At 44.8% G+C, this 22060-nt stretch overlaps 1 protein-coding gene across 9 annotated transcripts in view; it reads right to left on the bottom strand.

The window, feature by feature from the left end:
* Positions 1 to 22060, bottom strand: part of LOC149323454 (atrophin-1-like) — an 82336-nt gene that overhangs the window by 29511 nt on the left and 30765 nt on the right. For 3 of the 9 annotated variants that reach the window (XM_089488948.1, XM_089488950.1, XM_089488946.1), the window contains one exon: positions 5443 to 5632. The exons of 2 other annotated variants lie outside the window; for them this stretch is intronic. The gene's annotated coding sequence lies outside the window, so the exon portion shown is untranslated. Of the gene's footprint in view, positions 1 to 5442; positions 5633 to 11692; positions 11918 to 22060 lie in introns of those variants that run through there. 4 more of the 9 variants (XM_089488953.1, XM_089488952.1, XM_089488947.1 and 1 more) reach the window with 3 other exon arrangements.

Below are 22060 nucleotides of genomic sequence, written 5' to 3'. Positions count from 1 at the left end.
TGTGCGAGGGTTGTGGGGCGTGTGGGCGCTCCGCCCTCAGCCAACCCCTAGCACGTGACGAGGGCACCTAAAAGGCCCATATGTACCGGGCCAAAGTATTGATAAAATAAAAGCATTTTTAAACTGTAAGACTTGTTTTCCTTTTAACATTTCTAGGCCTGTGAGTGTGTTTGTGTGTGTATGTAAAAGAGAGAGAGAGAGAGACTTTGGAACAGGGCTGGAAAAGGAGGCACGATGGGGAAGCAGTGAGCCACCCAAAGCACAGCCACTGGCCAGCCAAAATTGGCATAAATGCACAAGTGAATTTTCGCATAACAAATCATAGCCAAAAAGTAGTGGGAAAGGAGTTCATTAATGGATTTGTTTGTTTGTTTCAAAATGATCTCCCACAGGAGAACAACAGAAGAGAAATGGTGTCATGCAATAAAGCAGAGGCAATAGAGGGACTAATTAATCACTATGACGCTGTAACACCATGGTGCAACAGTCATAGCAACACATGATGGACTGCATTGGACTCCATCAGCAGTGGGTTGAACAGAGAAAATGGCCTCCTGGTACACTATACACATGACAACACTAGCTAACCCCCCATCCCCAGCCTCATGGTGGCTGACTTGGCCAGTTCATCACATTTTCCTTTGGGTTCTCACACTACATCCCAATACTCATTCATATGGTTATCTGCTAATCTTGGCTTCAGGCAACATCATTGCCTTGTCTCCCATTGATCATCATTAAAACTGAACTTGTCACCTCATCCCCATACCCACAAAGTTTTGCATTCCTATGGACATTCTCTCACACAGACTGCTATATAGGTCTCTCCCTGGGCTTTCCACCCCACCACATGCATCTGAAGGACTAGGCTCAAGTCTAAGGCGTTTATCAGAAGAGGTTTCTGCAGCTCAGATCTGGGGCTTCTGCAGATTGGGCCATTCGCATTGACATGATAAGGAGAATGTATTTTCATACCTGGTAGCTTTAAATGTGAGCCCCTTTAGCGGGACTTGCGAACTGAATCCTTACTGACTCCTCATTTTGTGGCGATTTGGCGAGTTCGCTGAATAAGTGGATTGACACAATACACATTGGGGCTCAGTTCGAACTCATTGCGAATTGGTCTGGTGTGGAATCCCAATCCTGAACAGGATTGCAAGACCCCCAGGTTGCAAATCTCCCATGATGCCCTGCTGAAATGTGCCCCATTTACTTCCGGTGGCTCTTTTTGCTTTCAGGGCAACCGGGGCTCCATTGGAGCTCTCTCTCTCTCTCTGCTTCCCCCCTCTTCCCCAACGCAACTTTGGCAGAGCAGCCAGGCTAGCAGCGCTTTCTCCCTCTCTGCCTCTCTCTCTCACACACACACATATCCCTGGCAGCCAAATTCAAAGGGATCCTGTGTGAGAGCCCCATCCATTTCATCCTCATGTACATCTATCCAAAGGATGTATACTAATGTTTGCAAAATAGATGTGAAGGAAATGAAACATGAGGATGGAGGGAGAGATGGAACTCCCAGAATTCCATAGCCTTGAGTCAAGGACCCCACAACAAACTCCAACTCCCATAATAGTAATACTTTATTTTTAAAATAATAATAATAATAATAATTATTATTATTATTATTTAGGTTACTAGTTGGCCGAGGCACCAGAGCTCTCTGGCAGAAAAGGCTCAATGTCAATTTCATGCACATCTACATCCATCCTCCTGTCAATCTCAACATCTATCTCTCTCTCTCACACACACACACACACGCATACACACACACACACACACTCATTCCTCCGCGTAAGGCGAATTCCACCTATGCTCAAGCCCCATTGTAAACAATGGGGCTCGTGCACGGCAGCGCAGCAGCACGCGGGGTGCAACAGGCACACGCGCCCATGCAATTGAATGGGACACCCCGCCCCTTCCGCCCCACGCGCGCCCCGCGGCTTGAGCGCATATGCTCAAGCCACGTAAAGCGCGCCAACGTATGGCGCGGGCGCGCTGTACATACAGACACACACACACATATACACCAGAGCTCTCTGGCAGAGAAGGCTCAATGTCTCTGGACACTACAGGTCCCAGAATTCCATAGCACTGAGCCAGGATAGTTAAACTGGATTATCTCCCCAGTGTGGATGCAACCTAAGAGAAGGCAACTGAATGACAGGAGGATGGTTGTAGATAATATATAGATATAGATATAGCTCTTTAAGGGCTTTTGGACTTCAGCTCCGAGAATCCCAGGCTATTGGCCAACATGGCTGAGGCTTCTGGGAGCTGAAGTCCAGGATCCTTTAAAGGGCACAGTTTGGGGACCACTGGGATAGATATAGATAGATATAGATGTGGATGAATTGGATCGGGGCTCTGACACGGAAGACCCTTTGAATTTGGCTGCCAGGGAAGGGAAACTAGAAGGGAGGAAGAAAAAAGGAGCAGCTGTCGTTCAGGTGAGGCTAGCATTCACATGAAAGTGGAGCCTGGCTCCCTTCTTAGCCCCGGAAGTGCAAAGGTTCAGGATGCCTTCAGGGCCCCACTGAGTATGTGCAAGGGTCCCAATTCGAATCATTGAATCCCGTATGGTATGCACCGGTGTGGAACTACAATTTACACTCACTCCGCTTTCCCTGAATCCGCATCATGTGACTTCCTTCAATTCGATTCCTCCTCAGTTCGGAAGGGCAACAGAAGAGCAACCAGGTATGAAAATACATTCTCCTTATCATGTCAATGCGAATGGCCCAATCTGCAGAAGGCCCAGGTCTGAGCTGCAGAAACCTCGTCTGATAAACGCCTAAGTGATTCTAGTCAGCATCGGGATGCAGTGGCTTAGTGGTTAAGACACCAATTTTGAAGATTATAAGATTGAAAGGTTGACAGTTCGAGGCCCGGATGATGGGGTAAGCTTCCAACACTAGTTGCAGCTTTTGCCAACCTAGCAGTTCGAAAGCATGCATTTGAAAGTAAATAGATACCATTTTGGTGGGAAGGCAATAGTGCTCAGGGCAGTCATGTTGGCCACATGATCACCAGAGCAGTCCTCGGACAATGGTGGCTCTTCAGTTTAGTAACAGAGATGAGCACCATTCCCTACAGTCAGTTACAACTAGACATTCATGTCAAGGGGCTATCTTTACCTTTATTTAGATCAAGGGAAGTGACTCTTTTCTGATTTGGTCAGGCCCCATCTGGAATATTGTGTCTAGTTTTGGACACTGCAATTCAAAAGGATGTTGAGAAGTTGGAGCGTGTCCAGAGGAGGTTGACCAAAATGGTGAAGGGTCTGGAAACCATGAAGCCCTATGAGAAACAACTTAGAGAGCTGGGTATGTTTAGCCTGGAGAAGAAAAGATTAAGAGGTGATACGATAGCCCTGTTTAAATATTTGAAGGGTGTCATGCTGAGGATGGAGCAAGCTTGTTTTCTGCTGCTCCAGAGAACAGGACACAGAACAATGGATACAAGCTACAGGAAAAGAGGTCCTACCTAAACATCAGGAAGATCTGCCTAAAAGTGAGAGCTGTTTGACAGTGGAAGACACTACCTCGGAGAGTGGTGGAGTCAAAGAAACATAGAATCATACAGTTGGAAGAGACCACAAGGGCCATCCAGTCCAACTCCCTGCCAAGCATCCCTGACAGATGGCCAACCAGCCTGTTTAAAGACCTCCAAAGAAGGAGACTCCATCACCCTCCGAGGGAGTGTGTTCAACAGTCTAACAGCTCTTACTGTCAGAAAGTTGCTCCTAATAGTGAGGTGGAATCTCTTTTCCTGTAGCTTTCATCCATTCACCATTTTGGTTGCCCTCCTCTGGACACACTCCAGCTTCTCAACATCCTTCTTGAATTGAGGTCACCAGAACTGGACACACTATTCCAGGTGGGGCCTGATCAAAGCAGAATAGACTGACACTATTACTTCCCTTGATCTAGACACTATAAGTCTATTGATGCAGCCTAGAATCACATTGGCCTTTTTAGCTTCTGCATTACACTGCTGACTCACGTTCAACTTGTGGTCTACTAGGATTCCTTTACATTTCTCTGTGTTGAAATTCATTGTATTATATTTGGCTCAGCTTTCTAATCTATTAAGGTCATTTTGAATTTTGATCCTGTCCTCTGGGGTATTAGCTATTCCTCCTAATTTGGTGTCATCTGCTAATTTGATAAACATGCTCCCTATTCTTTCATCTGTCATTGATAAAGATGTTGAATAGCACTGGGGCCAAGATAGAACCCTGCAGGACCCCACTGTTCACTTCTCTCCAGGATGAAGAGGTGTCATTGCTGAGCACCCTTTGGGTTCGGCCATTCAACCAATTACAAACCTATTTAACAGTTGCATTGCGTAACCTACATTTTACTAGCTTGTTTGCAAGAATCTCATGGGGGACCTTGTCAAAGGCCTTACTAAATTCAAGATACGCAATATCACAACATTCCCTTCATCTACGATACTGGTAATTTGATGATGATGATGATGATAAATTTATTTATATCCCGCACAATCACAGGGAATCTGGGCAGGTTACACAATAAAAAATACAATTAAAAATGCAAAGAGATTCAAAACAATCCCTTTCCCAAGCCCCAATATACATACATACATATATATATATATATATATATATATATATCAATGCGCTTGTAGAAAGCGCGGGATGAGTCCTTCCTGAATCTTCGTTCGCAAAGTAAAGCCAGAGATATATAAACAAACAAACAGATCAGATTAGTCTGGCATGACTTGTTTTTCAGAAACCCATGTTGACTTTTTGTGATTATGGCATTGCCTTCTAGATGTTCACAGACTCTCTGTTTAATGATCTCCTCCAGAATCTTTCCTGGTATAGATGTCAGACTAACTGGACGATAATTGTTGGGATCCTCTTTTCCCCCCCTTTTGAAGATGGGGACAACGTTTGCCCTCCTCCAGTCGGCTGGAACTTCTGTTCTCCAGGAGTTCTCAAAGATTATTACCAATGGCTTTGAGATTATATTTGCCAGTTCTTGTCAGGGGTGCTTTGATTATGAGTTTCTGCATGGCAGGGGATTGGACTAGGTGGTCCTTGTGATGTTACAGTGAGTGTGAAGGCAGACAGAGCAGCGCCCATTCAAAGTAATGAAAGCTTGCCAGTACTATAATTTTAAAAGAAATTAATTTAGCAGAACCTTTAAATACAGATAAAATAATTCATGGAAGTAATAGTTGTAACACACTATTTGACCATCTGTCAAATTTTAAAAATTTAATTAAGGAACTAGTAATAAATTTAATGAGTTTAATTAAAACAATACTAAACAGAAATACTATAATTCTATGAGTCATGCTACCAACTTCTTTCTTTTGGTTAGTCTCAAAGATGATGTAAGATCCCTTGGCATACTGATTTTCCAGACTAACACAGACTTCAGTCTTTGAAGAATATATGGAGTAATATGCTACCTCAGAGGGTGGTGGAGTCTCCTTCTTTAGAGGTCTTTAAACAGAGGCTGGATGGCATCTGTCACAGGGAGTGCTTTGATTGTGAATGTCTGCATGGCAAAGGGTTGGACTGGATGGCCCTTGAGGTTTCTTCCAACTCTACAATTCTATGAAATACAGCCACCACCAACAACAAGAAAATGGGGACTATCTACAGAAAATTCAACAAAGGAGGGTAGGCAAAAAAGAAAGAAAGAAAGAAAGAAAGAAAGAAAAAAAGAAAGAAAGTAAGTTCTGGTGAAATTATTTCACAGAAAAATATATTCTCAAAAAATTTGCTTAGGCGCTAAAAAAAATTCCTTCCTCAACATTAACACAACGAAAGCAAACTAGTGTCAGGCCCTCTAATGGATAGCTAAAATTTTGTCAGAAATCAGGGTATATATGTGGCCATCACTTTCATCCTTAGTAGGATGGCAACACTGTCAGAGCAAATGAACCACAGAAAGTATCCAAAGAAAAGGGACAAGGAAGGAAGAAATCTGCTCTAACTATACACAGAAATCCTCAGCTGGAAAAAGTATTTTGACTTATCCAGAATACATCCCAACATAGCCAAAAAAAACCCCCTCCAGAAACAGAGACCTTAAAATTCCCTGTGTTGTTCTCTTCATTTTTGGTCTACTCATAGGAAATGAAGCTTTTCCTAGTTTAACCCAAACCTGTTCCAGCTTAAACCTTCCCAATAGGTGCCTGACAATGCTCTCTGTTTAGAATAATCCACATCAGTCAGGAAAACCAGAGGCCTATGAGTTATCCTATAGGAGTGGCAGGACCACTGTGTGTGTTTGGTAGGTCACCAATTATGCAGACATGGCCTTGCTGAAGCACATCGCTTCCTATTCGGGTCTCTATCAATTCTTGTTCTGCTGAACATTCTTCTAAAAAAATGTAAAACAGAAGTTCAAATACAGTGGGTCTTTGTTATCCGCTGGGGTTTGGTTCCAGGACTTTCCGTGGATAACAAAATCCATCGATGCTCAATGGCATAGCAAAATGGTGCCCCTTATATAAAATGGAAAATAAAAGTTTGTTATTTGGAATTTATACTTTTTTTTGGAATATTTTCAAGCCGTGGATGCTCAAATCCGTGGATAAAAAATCCGTGGATAAGGAGGGCCAACTATACAGCATTTGATACCAAGAGGACCTATCTGTTCTTGCTCTGATGCTACTTGCTTACAAAAGATGCACATTGATAAAGGCTGAATATTTTTCTTCCGTGTGTGTATCCACACACACACACACACACACACACCCCAGTACTGGAAAGGATTACATCAAGAGCACCTGTTATCAGCTTCGGCTGATCCGCCAGCTGCGCCCATACCTGGACCGGAGGGACCTAGAAACTGTTGTACATGCCCTGGTAACTTCGAGATTGGACTTCTGCAATGTACTCTACATGGGGCAACCCTTTTACCAAACTCGGAAGCTTCAATTGGTACAGAATATGGCAGCCCGGCTGGTCACTGGTGCTACCAGGACCAGCCATATAACACCTGTACTTAAAGATCTTCACTGGCTGCCTATCCGCTTCCGAGCTCAATATAAGGTGTTGGTTATTACCTATAAAGCCCTAAATGGCTTGGGCCCAGGATTTCTGAAGGACCGCCTCTCCCCGTACAATCCGCCTCGCACCCTCAGAACATCTGGGCAGCAATTGCTGAAGGTGCCAGGGGCCAGGCTAGCTTCTACCTCTAGAAGAGCCTTTTCCACAGCTGCCCCTGCCCTCTGGAACACGCTGCCCACCGAGCTCCGCTCATCTACTACCCTGGCCCAATTTAGGAAGGATCTTAAGACCTTCCTATTCAAGCAGGCATTCCCCGACTAAACATCCTGTGGGCCTCCCTCCTCTTCCGTGGCCATGAGGATGGGCTAACGGGGCTTTTATTGTTATTTTTAAATTTGTATTGGTATTGATGTTGATGTGTTTTTAACCTGTATCTGTTGCACTTGTTGCATTTGTAAGCCGCCCTGATCTTTTTGGAAGGGTGGGATATAAATAAAGATTTTATTTTATTTTATTTATTATTTACAAGAGGCAACCTGTGTGTGTGTGTGTGTGTGTGTGTGTGTGTGTGTATAAAACAGCTACAACACTTTGGAAGACATTTCATGAAGCAGAGAATCTAAGGAAGTCCAAATATCATCCCCCAGGGCCAACCAAAAGACATTTTGATGCACAATATGAGACACTCTAAAGGCAGCATTCCACTCATTAACATGAGATATAATCCAGAGAGAGGTCTGCAGCATAAGCCCCATCAAAACAAAAAGGTGCCAGGCAGCTCTCATTCTTTTCAATGAGCAGGAGAATTTCTGACTAGACTGTATCTTGTGAGTCAGGTAATGGCTCTCTTCCTGGCATTTGAGGAACCAAGAGACTATTGGCTAACTAGTATGCCTCTGTGTGCATATGCCTTCAGGTCAGCCACCTATCACTTAGGGTGACCCCTTGAATTTCATAGGGTTTTCTTAGACAAGAAATACTCTGGTATTCACTGGCAGTCTCCCATCCCTGTACTAATCAGAGTTGACCCTGCTTAGCTTCCAATATCAGACATGATTTGGTGCCTTTAGGGTATTTAAGCTTTGTGATGCCTCTGAGCATCCCAATAATATCATGCATTGCACAAAATATATTGAGAAGTCCATTCGATTAGGAGCCAATTAAATTCTCCATTCCAGGGATAAGCCCTGTCAGATTGCTTTTAAATGGCAGCAAGTCAACCAGAATTGGCCTATAGTAGTCTATTTTTACCCTCACTTGAGGGGACCACATTTTTCCTAACAAGATGCCATGACATCAGAAGTGGTTAGTGGTTAGTAGTGGTAAGCAACAGCAAAACATAAAGAACAGAGTAGAAGGGAAGGCAGTATTCCCTGGGCCCATGCATACTTGAATATGCAGAGAGAGAATATATATATATATATATATGCAGAGAGAAAGCTCTCTCTTACAGATGAACACACAAACCAACAGATACTGTGATGCACTTCCCACATCCAGGATTGTCAAAGACGGTTCTTGTTTTGCATGGAATACAAAAGCACTCAGGGTGCTGAAGGAAAAAGAGGTGGCTTTTCTGGGGCTACATGAACTAGAAAGGAGCAGGTTGGGGGTCTTCAGCGTTTTGTGGGGGTGAATACTCCATGAGTCTGCAGCATGATGGGAGTGCCACTCCTACCCCTTCTATTGCACAAGGAAGGTCTCAGCTTGCACAGTATAGTTTAGTGTAGTAAGAGATGTCATCCAAGAGCCCACAATTCAGATTTCATCTTAGCCAAGAATCCACTAAGAAAACCACTACAGTTTTCACCTCCCACCTAAGGGTCCTCTTTGCTGGAATGTCTGCATATTATTATTATTATTATTATTATTATTATTATTATTATTCCTTCCTTATCTCCAAAATTGGGACTCAAAATGGCTTACAATTTAAAGGAATGCAGTTAAAAACAAACAGAAGTAAGCATCAAAATAGAATTAGACTGTTACAGTATTAAAACTGATCATTCACTAAAATAATACAATGCAGTTTAGAAAGATAAAAGCGCTTAGAAACAGTACAATATCCCCAGCCCATTCTTTAAAGACTTTCTATTTTAAAAGCTTGTCTGAATAAAAATAGCTCTTAGGCCCAAAACATACTGCAAAAATAATCCAGTTTGGGACTGCCTTAATTGGCTCAGTGCTAAGGAATCCTGGTTACTGTAGTTTATTGTGATCCAAGAACTCTCTGACAGAGAAGGTGAAATGTCGCACAAAACTAAGTTCCCAGAATTCCTTAGCACTGAGCCAGGGCAGTTAAGGCGGTCTCAAAGTGGATTGTTTCTACAGTGTGTTTTGGACCTTAGCCTGCTGCTGGAAGGACCACAAGGAAGGGGCCATCCTGGCCTCCCTGGGAAGGGATTTCCAGAGTCAGGAGAAGCCACCAAGAAGGCCCTCTTCTCTTGCATCCCCATCAAGTGTGATGGTGATCGGACCAGCGGTGGAAATGCGAAGCATCATCACAGATCTGAGAAAACATCTATTTTGCTGGACTTTCAGTTGCGCTGGTGAAGCTCAGAGAGGCCTCTTTCATGTCCTAGTAGACAGCCAGCATGGCCTAGTAGTTTAGCATTGGACTGTGACTCCTGAGACCAGGCTTCGATTCTCAGCTCAGCCATGAAACCCACTGGGTGACCTTGGGCAAGTCACACTCTCTCAGCCTCGGCAAACCTCCTCTGAACAAATCTTGCCAAGAAAACACCACGATAGTTTTGGCTTAGGGTTGCTGTGAGTTGGAAATGACTTGAAAGCACACAACATCAATTAAACTCTCTTTATAAATGCTCAGCCCCACCAACACCTAAGGAATATATACTCCACTTTTTCTGTTTTCTAAGCATTTGAAAAATTGATATGCACTTAAAGCATAAGCCTTTCTATCACAATATTAAAATCAGATTACAAGATGATGACTGAATATATAGGCGCGTTCCGCATGTGCCAAAAGTACACTTGGCACGTACTAGGGTTAGGAAGGGGCGTCCTTTCTGGACGCCCCTAACCCTAGTAGCGCTGAGCACATACAAAATGGCGGTGCCCATTCTACATGGGCACCGCCATCTTGACGTAGCGGACACTTAGCGTCCGCACGTCTCGGCACCATTATGACGCCGCATGTGCGCCAATGGCACTTTGCGGTGTCATAATGGCGCCGCAAAAAGAAGCCGCTTTTTGCAGCTTCTTTTTGCTGCCCGGAGGAGTCGCGCGGTTTGGCCGCTGCGGCTCTTTCACGCAGCAAACTCCAGCGCTGGCAGACCGCTCTTTTGGGCGGTCTGTAAAGTGCCACAGATAGATATAGTGACTTGCCCAAGATGGGTTTCATGGCTGTATATACATATTGAATATAATCAATATGTGTATACAACCATGAAACCCACCTTGGACAAGTCACACTCTCTCAGCCTTGGGGAAGGCCATGGCAAACCTCCTCTGAACAAATCTTGCAAGAAAACCCCAAGATAGGTTCGCCTTAGGGTTGCCATAAATCAGAAAGGAATTGAAGGCCCACAACACACAAGCTCAGGCCCTTCACCAGCACTGGGCAACTGCAGCCTCCAGATGTTTCCAGCCTCTGATCCCCATCACTCAAGCAGTGATTCCCAAACTCAGGCCTTCCAGATATTTTGGACTTCTGCTCCCAGAATCCCAGACCCTGGGCCAAGATGACTGAGGCTTCTGGATGTTGAGCTCCAGAAACCTCTGGAGGACCTGCATTTAGGAATCACAGGAGTGGGAACAGAGAAGACTGCTCTCCAGAAACATCTGGAGGCCTCCATTTGCTCTCCCCTGAGGACCAACATTAGGAGGACCTTCCTGACAGTATGGGCTGTTCGACAGTGGAAAACAGTCCCTCAATGGAGAGTGGTGGAGTCTCCTTCCTTGAAGGTCTTTAAACAGAGGCTGGGTGGCCATCTGTCAATGGGGATGTTTTGATTGAGAGTTCCTGCATGGCAGAAGGGGGTTGGACTGGATGGCCCTTATGGTCTCTTCCAACTCTAGGATTCTATGACCAAGAAGCCTTCTTCTGAGAGGTCATTCAGTGTCTGGGCTCTAAGAACCAAGACAAGAACCAGAATCGGACCAGGGCCAGAATCAGGACCAGAATCAGAACCAAGGCCAGGATCAGAATCAGGACCAGGAGCAAGATCAGAATCAGGGCTAGAACCAGGACCAGGACCGGAATCAGAACCAGGACCAGTACCAGAACCAGAATCAAGAGCTGGAGCAGGAGCAGGACCAGGATCAGAATCAGGGCCAGAACCAGAATCAGGACCAGAGCCAGAACCTGGACCAGAATCAGAACCGGGGCCAGAGTCAACCCTCCACAAAATCGCCCAGAGCTGAATTTGGGGCCAGGCCCGTAAGCCGCGCGAGCGATGCCTCCCCATCCCTGGGAGGGCAGCCCCCTTGAAAGTGGGGGGACCGGGAGACCCCCCCAGGGCCCCCCTATCTGGACCCCTATTGCTTTGCGGGGCCTGTTGCCCCTTGCCCTGGGGGGGGGAGGCTCTGGGGATCTGGGCTGGACCACCACCCTTCATCCCCACCCCCCTTCTGAGCCACAGGACCATTGGGAGGCAGGGGTCCCCCCTTCCCTTCCCTTCCAGGGATCAGGGCCCATTCCTGGGAGGGAGCAGGGATGCGAAGGCACTCACTCACCGCGCTCCGGAGGGAAGGATGGGATGGAGATGGTGGGGGAGAAGGAGGAGGAGAAGAAGGAGAAGAGGACCCTCCTTCCTTCCTTCCCTCCCTCCTTCCTTCCCTGCCTCCCTCTTCCTCCTCCTCCTCCTCCTCTCCCTGGGGCTTGGGGGGGGGGCAGGGACCCCCTTCCCCGGTGGGTCTCCGAGGGTCCTCTCTTGCTGCTGCCTCCGCCTCCGAGGCTCGTCCCCGGCTCCCCTGCGCGCCCCCGGTGGCCTCCTCCTCTTCCTCTCCTTCCTCCTCCCCTTTGCCAGGGAGGAGGGGAGGGGGAACTAGGCACGTCCTCCTTTTCCAGGACACCTCCCACCCCCCCAGCCTCTCTCTCCAGGAGGAGGAAGCCCCCCCCCCCTTTAAGGGGACCCAGGCCTCCTCCTTTTCTCCTCCAGGGCAGCCTTCCCTACTCCAGCAGGAACTGCCTCTGCTGCAAAAGGCCCTCCTCCATCCAGGGTGACCAGCCACCATGTCTTCCTTTTCCAAGACCTGCCCCACATTCCTACCTTGCCTCCAGGAGGAGCTCCCAAAGGCCCTCCATCCAGGGTGACCAGCTGCCCTCCATTTTTCAGGACCTGGCCCACATTGTAGCATTCAGAGAACCCTAGAGTTGGAAGAGACCCCAAGGGCCCTCCAGCCCAACCCCATCCTGCCATGCAGGAATTCTCAATCAAAGCATCCCCATTGACAGATGGCCATCCAGCCTCTGCTTAAAAACCTCCACCATTTTCTGAGAGCTCTCACTGTCAGGAAGTTCCTCCTAATGTTGAGGTGGAGTCTCGTTTCCTCCAGTTTGTATCCACTGCTCCGAGTCCTGTTCTCTGGAGTAGCAGAAAACAAGCTTGCTCCCTCCTCAATATGGCATCCCTTCAAGTATTTAAACAGGGCTATTATATCACCTCTTAACCTTCTCTTCTCCAGGCTAAACATCCCCAGCTCCCTAAGTCCTTTCTCATAGGACTTCATGGTTTCTAGACCCTTCACCATTTTAGTCGCCCTCCTTTGAACATGCTCCAGTTTCTCAACATCCTTTTTGAATTGTGGTGCCAAGAACTGGGCACAGTATTATGCCAGATGAGGCCTGACCAAGGTAGAATTTCACAATATCTTCCATTCAGTGTCCTCCTTTTCCACCATCTTCTGCCCAGGAGGAATTCCATTCAGGGTCCTCCAGAGCCCCCCCTCCTTTCCAGGACCTGTCCTCCATTTCAACCTTCCCTCCAAGAGGAATCCCAAAAGGCCCTCCATTCAGGGCAGCCAGGCATGTCCTTTTTTCCCAAGACCTGTCCTCTATTTTGGCCTTCTGTTTTGCTATCCATGTCTATATGTGTGTTGTGTGCCTTCAAGTTGTTTCTGACTTATGGTGACTTATAGGGTTTTCTTAGTTGTTTGTTGTTAACTGCCCTCAAGTTGTAGGCCCTCTAAGACAAAATGGAGGACACAACCACATAAAAGCTACAAACTAATAGGAATAGGGTTCATGATTCTTAGTGATGCTCAAAATGGAAGGCATTACAAAATACAGTGGGGTCCTAGATATCCGCTGGGGTATGGTTCCAAGACCCTCCATGGAGAACAAAATCTGTGGATGTCCAAGAGTTAATTGCAGGGGTTTTCTAGGCAAGATTTATTCAGAAGGGGTTTGCCATGGCCTGAGGAGGCTGAGAGAGTGTGACTTGCCCAAGGTCACCCAGTGGGTTTCCATGGCTGAACCAGGATTCAAACCCTGGTTCAACACTCACACCACTAGGTCACACTGGCTCCTATCCAAATCTCCTCTCCAGGAATTCATTGCTTTCAGTGGGGCTGACTGGGCCTTGATGGCTAGCCCTTGGGGCTGACCACATTTTGAGATATTACCCACACTGCAGCCACAGATGGGGACCAGGTCCATCCTTTTCCAGGACCTATCCTCCATTTCAACCTTCTGTCCAAGAGGAATTCCAAAACACCCTCCATTTTGAGCATCACTATGAAGCTTGGAGTGTTTTTGGCTTTTGTTTTGCAATGTCCTCTGTTTTCCTGGAAGGTCCTATGTTTTGTGGTGTCGTATTTTGTGGTGAGGAGGACATGGGGCCACCCTGCAAGAAGCCCTGACCCTAAAAGGAGGACTGGGATGCAAACGGAAAGGCTGGAATGGAGGACGTGTCCTGGGAAATATGTGTCTGCTCATCCTCAATGAGAGACATTTTAGCATTTCTCCTGGAGGAGAGAAAGTGGAAATGTAGGCCATGACAACAGATAAAAAGCTCAAAACATTCAGTGTAACTGTAAACTCATGCTTCTTAGTCCTGCTCCAAAGGGAGGCCATTTTGGACTTCCTCCTGGGCTGAAGGCTGAAATGGAGGATGTGCTTGGTCACCCTGAATGGTGGAAATGTAGGCCTCGTCCTGGAAAAGGAGGACATGCCTAGTAACCTTGGGTGGAAGACCTTTAGGGATTCCTCCTAGATCAGCAGTTCTCAACCTGTGCGCCGCAACCCCTTTGGGGTCCAATGACCCTTTCACAGGGGTCGCCTAAGACCATCAGAAAACACATATTTCTGATGGTTTTAGGAACGAAGACACCACAATTTTATGGTTGGGGCTCATCACAACATGAGGAGCTGTATTAAAGGATCACGGCATTAGGAAGGCTGAAAACCACTATCCTAGACAGAAGGTGGGAAGATAGATTATGACCACAGACAGGCTGGATGGCCATCTGTTGGGGATGCTTTGATTGAGATTTCCTGCATGGCAGGGGGTTGGACTGGATGGCCCTTGTGGTCTCTTCCAACTCTAGGATTCTATGAAGACACTTAGTATATCTGTAAAGCCATGCTTCTTAGTACTGCTCCAAAGGGAGGCCATTTTGGACTTCCTCCCGGACAGAAGGCGGAAATGTAGGACACATTGTGGACATGGAGGGCCTTCCTGGCCAACCTGAATGGAGGCCCTTTTGGACTTCCTCCTGGAGGGAAGGTGGAAATGTAGGACATGGAGGGCCATCCTGGCCAACCTGAATGGAGGCCGTTTTGCAATTCCTCCTGGGGAGAAGGTGGAAATGTAGAACATGGAGGGCCTTCCTGGCCAATGGAGACCCTTTTGGACTTCCTTCTGGACAGAAAGTGGAAATGTAGGACATGGAGGGCACTCCTGGCCAACCTGAATGGAGGCCCTTTTGCAATTCCTTATTTATTTTATTTTTATCCTGCCTTTCTCTCAAAGTGAGACCCAAGGCGGCTAGCAACATATATTAAAGCAACAATTAAAACCATACAATATCGTAAAAATATGGGGGAAAATACAAATATACAATTTAAAACATACAAAGTTATGTTTTAAATGTTTCCTTCTGGAAAAAAAGGTGAAAATGTAGCACATGGAGGGCTTTCCTGGCCAACCTGGATGGAGGGCCTTTTGCAATTCCTGCTGGAAGGGAAGTGGAAATGTAGGACATGGAGGGTGTTCCTGACCCATTTTGAATTCCTCCTGGAGAGAAGGTGGAAATGTAGGACATGGAGGGCCTTCCTGGGCAATGGAGGCCCTTTCTGAATTCCTCCTGGAAGGAAGGTGGAAATGTAGGGCATGGAGGGTGTTCCTGACCCTTTTTTAATTCCTCCTGGAGAGAAGGTGGAAATGTAGGGCATGGAGGGTGTTCCTGACCCTTTTTTAATTCCTCCTGGAGAGAAGGTGGAAATGTAGGGCATGGAGGGTGTTCCTGACCCTTTTTTAATTCCTCCTGGAGAGAAGGTGGAAATGTAGGACATGGAAGCCCTTCCTGGCCAATGGAGGCCCTTTCTGAATTCCTCCTGGAGAGAAAGTGGAAATGTAGGACATGGAGGGCCTTCCTGGCCCCCCTTGAACCCTCGACTGGTCTTCTCTGGCCACTTTTGGGCTGCAGGCCACAGTGAGGCACCCACAGAGGTCCTTAAAAATGGCTCACAAGGAGAAAGAAAGAAAGAAAGAAAGAAAGAAAGAAAAGGTAGGTAGGTGTGGGGGAGAAAGAGAAAGAGAGAAGTTGGGGGGGGGGGTTATGGGGGACCCTGGCCAGAGGTCTGGGGAGCCAGGTCTGGGGCTGGAGGGGGTCCTGGCCTCCTCCCCTTCCTTCCTGCCCCCTCCTCCTCGCCTCCTTCCCTGCCTCTGAGCCCCACACAAAGGAAGGGAGGGATTTTTTGGCAAAGCAAGGAGGCGCCGGAGCAGAAGCACAAGAAGTGGAGCCCAAGAAGAAGAAGAAGAGAAGGAGGAGGAGGAGGAGGAGGAGGAGGGAAAGCAAGGAAGAGACGGATTGGATCCCTCCTGGAGGAACTGGAGTCCCCTTGCCTTCTTAAGAAAGGAGGGAAGGCCAAAGCCACGTCCTCCATTTCCAGGACACCTCCTATATCCCCCTCTTCTCCTAAGTCCTCATGCTAAGAACCAGCACTTTACATTTCTAGGGAGGCTTCTGAGCTTTTTTGGGGACTCACCTCCTACATTTTGAGCATTGCTCAAAGAAGAAGCCTGCATTCACATTGGGGGCTTTTTTATTTTTGCAATGTTGACTCCTAGGCTATATTTGGAGCAGCACTAAGAAGCAGGCCATTTACACTGGCAGAAGGGTTTTTAGCCTTTGCAGTGGTCCTCCTTATCCACGGATTTATTTTTAATCCACAGATTTAACCATCCACAGCTTGAAAATATTAAATATATCAACGACGAAAGAGGAACAAATATGGGATCCCTTACTAAAATATTAGAGAGATGGTTAACTTAATTAAGAGAAAAGATGATACAAAAATGACGTCCTTATTTTGGATAAGATTTCTGCGAATGGGAAAAAAAAGAAAGAAAATGGAAACATGCAAATAAGTCATCAAATTAAATAGTATATGGAAAGTGAGATGATGAAAAATAGAAAAGTATAAAGGAATATATAAGTAATGCTGTAAACATTGTAAGAAAGACGTCAACTATAATTATTCAATAAGGAGGGGAAAGAAAATGTTATGTATATACATATATACATATATGTGCGTGTGTGTATATAAAAATTCCCAAAAGCCAACTTTGATTTTGCCATTTTATATAAGGAGCACCATTTTACTCGGCCACTGTAGTTAATGGGACTTTGGGTCATCCATGGATTTTGTTCTCCATGGATGATCTTGGAACCAAACCCCAGTGGACACCAAGGGGTCACTGCATTTTGTAATGTCTTCCACTTTGAGCATCACTAAGAAGCATGAATTTCTATTAGGGTCTGTAGATTTTCTGTGGTCATGCCCTCCATTTTTCTTGGAGGTCCTACATTTTGAGGCGCCTTGTCCTCCTTTGTGGTTACCAGGATGTCTGGTCCCCCTGGAAGGAATCCAGGTGCCCCCCCTTGCCCCCCCCCCCCCCAGAAACAGTGACATCTGGGCAAAAGAGGAAAACAGAGTGGGAAGATGAGAATCAATCAGAGCAAATGCCCCCTTGAACCCAGGACAGACCCTTTAGGCCTCTCCTGCCTCACCTCTGCTATGAAGCTGTGGCAGGGCAGTTCCTCTGGAGTGCCAGATCCTTTGTGACATGTCCCTAAGTTTTACTTATACACAGGTTATATCAAAATCCATAATTTTGGCCCCGAAACCTGCTGTTGTTAACTGCCCTCATGTTCATCTCGACCCATGGCAACCCTGTAGATGAGACATCTCCAAGACTCCCTGTCCTCCACTGCTCCACGTAGTTCCTGAAAATTCATACTCATGACTTCCTTAATAGAATCCATCCATCGGGCATCTGGCCTTCCTCTCTTTCTACTTCCCTCCACATTTCCTAGCATTATTGTTATTTCCAATGAGTCACGCCTTCTCACGATGTGCCCAAAATACAACAGCCTATTTAGTCATATTGGCTTCCATGGAGATTTCAGGTTTCACTTGCTCTAGGACTCATTTGTTTGCCTTTTTGGCCATCCATGGGATCCTCACCACTCTTCTCCAGCACCATATCTCAAATGAACTGGTTTTATTCCTATCTGCTTTCTTCACTGGGCAACTCTCACATCCATACATGGTAACAGGGAATGCAGTGGCTTATATGATTCTAACTTTTATGTTCAGTTGTATATATTTGTATTTTAGGATCTTTTCTAGTTCTTTCATAGCTGCCATTCCCTTTCTTAATCTTCTTCTGATTTCTTGGCTGCGGTCCCCGTATCTAACAACATTTACTTCTTCTATTTCCTCATTGTCTAGTTTGAATTTGTGTAGATTCTCCATGGTCATTATGTTTGTTTCCTTTATGTTCAACAGTAAGCATGCTTTTGCACTTTTCCTTGATCTTTCTTAGTAGTTGTTCCAGGTCTATGACGTTTTCTACTAATATAGTATTGTCTGCAAATCTCAGATTGTTGACATTCCTTCCTCCTATTTTCACTCCTCCTCCTTCTGTGTCCAATCCTACTTTCATTACAATATGTTCTGCATATAAGTTGAACAAGTAGGGTGATAAGATGCAGCCTTATCTGACCCCTTTGCCAATTGGGAACCATTCTGTTTCTCTGTGTTCTGTTCTGACAGTAGCCTCTTGACTTATACTTGAGATCAATTTATAGTCAAGCATATACGTATAGTAGTTTTGTAGAGTGCCAGCCCATTCAGAGTTTGAATTGGCCTCAGTCCTGACAAGTCTGCTAGAAACACCTTTGGTTTCTGAATCAAGTTTTCTTGGGTTTTACTACTGAAGCTTAGGTTTCTGAACTGAAGCGATCCTGTACATGGAATTGTTACTGAAAAGCAATATATGTCCTAGTCTGGAAAAAAATAATTTTGAACAGAATGCTGCCAATACAACACTGGTAGCTGAGTGCTGTGAAAAAGCAATAACTCGAGGACAGAAGTGCTTCCTGGAGGGAAGATGCCAAGAACCCAAACAACAAATGAAAATAGCAGTTGCAAAAAATGACCCATCTGGAAAGACCCTCAGAAGGCCTTTGGAGTCAAGTGCAACTTCTCTGGTTGAAACAAAAAGAAAGCAGATTCCAAAATGAAACGGGTGAGCAAGATTTGATCAAGGGATTATTGAGAACTACCATAAATACAAAGACTTCTTCACCTTATACATTAACTAGTTCATGTTATGTTTGTCTGTATTATCACCCAACTCCTGTTTGTTTTATTACCATCACTTAATCCTTTTTCTCCGCTCATAATTTTTGCATTTCTGTTCCCTCTGGATCTACCACATCTATTAATTCCTGGATTCCTATGCTAAGATGCACTTATCTAAAAGTGCCACAAGTCTGTTTGATGGTCTTTCTAGCTATTGCAAGAACAAGGGAAGGATGTTTTTAAAATTCCTGGGGCTTTGGCCCAAGGAAGTTTAGAACTGACATGTCAATTGACATAAATTGCATAGCCATTGACCTTCAGCATCTCAATTACAGCCTGATTTAGGCTAGGTTGCAAAAGCAGAACTTGGTCTGTAAGTAGGTGAACTCTACACATGTAGAAGAATGAAGGCTGCCTAAAATGGCCTTCACCAACCAGGTGCTTGTCAGATTAACTGGACTATAACTCCAACCGGACCATTATGACAATTGGCATTTTGGCTGATGATGATGAGGGTCATAGACTTAACAAATGCACAGGTCATTCAATTTTGGAAAGCTGTAATAAAATCTGGAGATTTGAATGAACAATGCTACCTTAAACTGAAGCTATGGACCTTTTGAGAAGAACTAAGTTAAAAACTCTATAAAAACTAAATAGTTGGAAACAGGCTAGACAATGGAAGCTTTCTCTCTCTGGGCCAGGATTTAGAGACATAGCCATGTTATTTTGGTGATGCCAGCCACAGATGCTGGAGAAACATCAGGAATAAATTCTTCTAGAACATGGCCACATAGCCCGAAAAAACCCACAAAAAACTATGGATGCTGGCCATGAAAGCCTTCGACTTCATATAGCCATGTTAGTTTGGAATATCAGTATGCACCTTTGAGACTAAAAAAAGTGTTCTCTCTGGGCCAGTTATCCTACTTACAAGAAGCTTTGCTTGATTCTGCCTTGTTCTGCTATGTATAGATCAGTTCTGTGTCTGCTCTCCCAGAGTTTGGAGCAGAAATATTGTTCTTCTACAGAGCAGTAAGGCCTTCTACAGAGTAGTAAGGCAGACTGTGGGGGTTGACTTCTGCACTGTGCCATTTCAAACTGAAGGTATGGAATAATATATTTGGATGGCTTCTTGTATAAAATCTCCCTACCTAAATGAGGGAAGAAATGTTACATGTTTAGTTTGTGATGTAACAAGAGATTATTTTACAAAGTAGTGCATTTAAAAATATAATACATACAGTGGGCCCTTGGTATCCTCTGACTTTTGGTTCCAGGACACACACACACCCCGATACCAAAATCTGTGGGTGTTCATTCCCATTAAATACAATGGCATAATAAAATGGTGCCCCTTAAATAAAATGGCAAAATCAAGCTTTGTTTTTGGGAATTTTTGTATTTTTGAAGAAGTTTAAAGCTATGGGTGCTTCAATCCCTGGATAAAAAAAATCAATGGATGTGGGGGGCTGACTGTACATCCATCAACCTTCATTGGGACAGCAGTACAGATTTCTGCCATCTCAGCCTAACGTCTTTTTCTGTGTCACATCATACATCTGCTCTGTGCTGAAATCTGGATCTGGCCACTATCTGAACTTCCAAAAATACTCCCAAGCAATGCTATGTTGCAGATGCTATTGGAAATTAGAATGGTTGGTAGCTCCAGCTATCTGACATTGCTTGGAATGTTAGACCAAGAACATAGAAAACAAATAAATAAAGGTATGTCCAGAGCAGACATAAGCATTAGGGCTTATCAGGCTCCTGTTTCAGGCGTGGTTTCAACTGATGACCCCCTTGCTTTAATTTCGATCTGGAATAATTTCACTGCTTTTGCAGTGTTACTGTAACTTTTAAATGTCTTATAGTTAAGATTATGTGACCTTGTGAAATGGTAGAGAAGGAATACCAAATAGTTCAAGTAGTGCGTCACACTCTGTATAATATCAAATCCAAAAAAGTAGTTCTACTCAAGACAAGAAAAGACTCTGAAAAGGTTTTTCTTACACAAAACAGCTGAAGCTACCACTGCTATCAAGTGATAATGCAATAAAATTTCAGTACTTGGCCATAGAAGCATACTTGGCAGACGCTAAACACATCAACAGTCTTCAGTGTTATATTTGCAAACTGGGATGGGGGAGCATGGTCCTGTGTATACTAGACATAATGTGGACTTGATTTGATTTATTATTATTATTTGCTATAAACAGTGGCTTAATTCTCACTATTTTATATGGTAATTTAATATACATTTTTTCCCAAATGTGCTTAGAACAATTCTTCATAGAAGAAAGATTGTTATCTTCATTTACAGCTGGAGAACTGAGGCAGAGTTTAAGGAAATATTCTGTTAACTATGTCACTTTCAAAATATTTTGTCTAGAAGCTACAATGCTTAATTTAATGTGTCTGTGACTAATTCTAACTTCTGAAATTTAAAAATATACAATGTGGGATGTAATAAAATGTAATAAGATTGCAAAATTCTGGGCTGAGATTACCTCTCTGTTCAGAACTGAAGAGTGCATGTTTGTGAAGGGTATTCGACTTGGACATTGTGCTCACACATTTGCATTTGAATAACAAAATATAATCACAAATCCACTCTTTGTTTTGACTGGTCATGTGAGCACAATAGTGAGAATTTAGTACTAATGTTTAGTATTGCTAAGATCCCATGTAGAGTTTTCATAGATTATTCAATGAATTCTCACCATTGTGTGAGATGGGTCAGCATTCATATCCACATATTTCAACAGAAATGTTGGCTGCAGCCATATTGCAGAATTAATGCTGTTTGGCACTGCCTTAACTGTCTTGGCTCTATCCTATGGAATCCTGGGATTTGTTGTTTGTTGTGGCACCAGGGCTGTCTGACAAAGAGAAGTATAAATACTGTATCTTAAAAAAATTCAAATCCCCATAGTATTGAGCCACATGGCAGTTAAAGCAAAGTCAAACTGCCTTAATTCTGCAGCCACCATGACTTATTTAAGATCAGTTAATGAGATAATGACAAGAGATGTGAGCAGAAGATTTCATGGATCACAGCAAAATCTGACCTAATATTTGACCAGAAATAGGTCCCAGTGAGCCTGCCTAAATACCAGATCCTATTTGGGAAACGCAGGCGCGTTACAGACGCGCCGAAGGGGCATGCTAGGGTTAGGAAGGGGCGTATTAAGGTTGAGAAGGGGCGTCACTTCCTGATGCCCCTCAACCCTAGTACGGACCAAGTCTGTACAAAATGGCGGCGCCTCGCGGCGTCATAACCGCGC

Source organism: Sceloporus occidentalis, unplaced genomic scaffold, assembly GCF_023333645.1.
Source record: "Sceloporus occidentalis isolate IW3139 unplaced genomic scaffold, rSceOcc1.0.p SCAF_1, whole genome shotgun sequence".
NCBI lineage: Eukaryota > Metazoa > Chordata > Lepidosauria > Squamata > Phrynosomatidae > Sceloporus > Sceloporus occidentalis.
The sequence above is the reverse complement of the archived record's forward strand: the minus strand, read 5'-3'. Positions and strand labels throughout refer to the sequence as shown.